This window comes from Chanos chanos, chromosome 1, assembly GCF_902362185.1.
Source record: "Chanos chanos chromosome 1, fChaCha1.1, whole genome shotgun sequence".
Taxonomy (NCBI): Eukaryota; Metazoa; Chordata; class Actinopteri; order Gonorynchiformes; family Chanidae; genus Chanos; species Chanos chanos.
Genome location: NC_044495.1, coordinates 36049711 through 36050193, shown reverse-complemented (window position 1 = coordinate 36050193; position 483 = coordinate 36049711).

The following is a 483-nucleotide window of genomic DNA, read 5'->3' as shown; positions in this document are numbered from 1 at the left end:
ATTTTGGTTCCTCTCGGAAAGGAATGAAGTTCTAATAAGGAATTGATTTTTTTTTCTTCTACAAGTAAAGGGGGGGATGACCGTTAAGTGACTGACCTTTTGACCTCGTAGCTCATTGTTTATGGTGTTGGAGATAGTGCTCATCTCTGTAAATTGATTGGACGGATTTAGGGGGGAGGAGTTGCGGTAGCAGAATCACGTCCAGTCGATCTGAGGGGCCCAAGTGTGTCGTGAATGTGTCAGCAGACCCGGGATGGCCCGTTCCCAACCCATTCCAGTCAGCTAGCTCCATTTCTCCTCCTCGTTCAGTGAAATGGTGTGGAAAACAGGAAAAAAGCACAGACCTGGTCTGTCCATCATTCCCACAGCGTTGTCTCCTGTCTGTGACCTCCTGGAAAACTCCATCGTAGTGAACGAGAGTTAAGATTGTGTGATTCTGTGTGTGTGTGTGTGTGAGAGAGAATGTGTGCATTGCAAACTCCA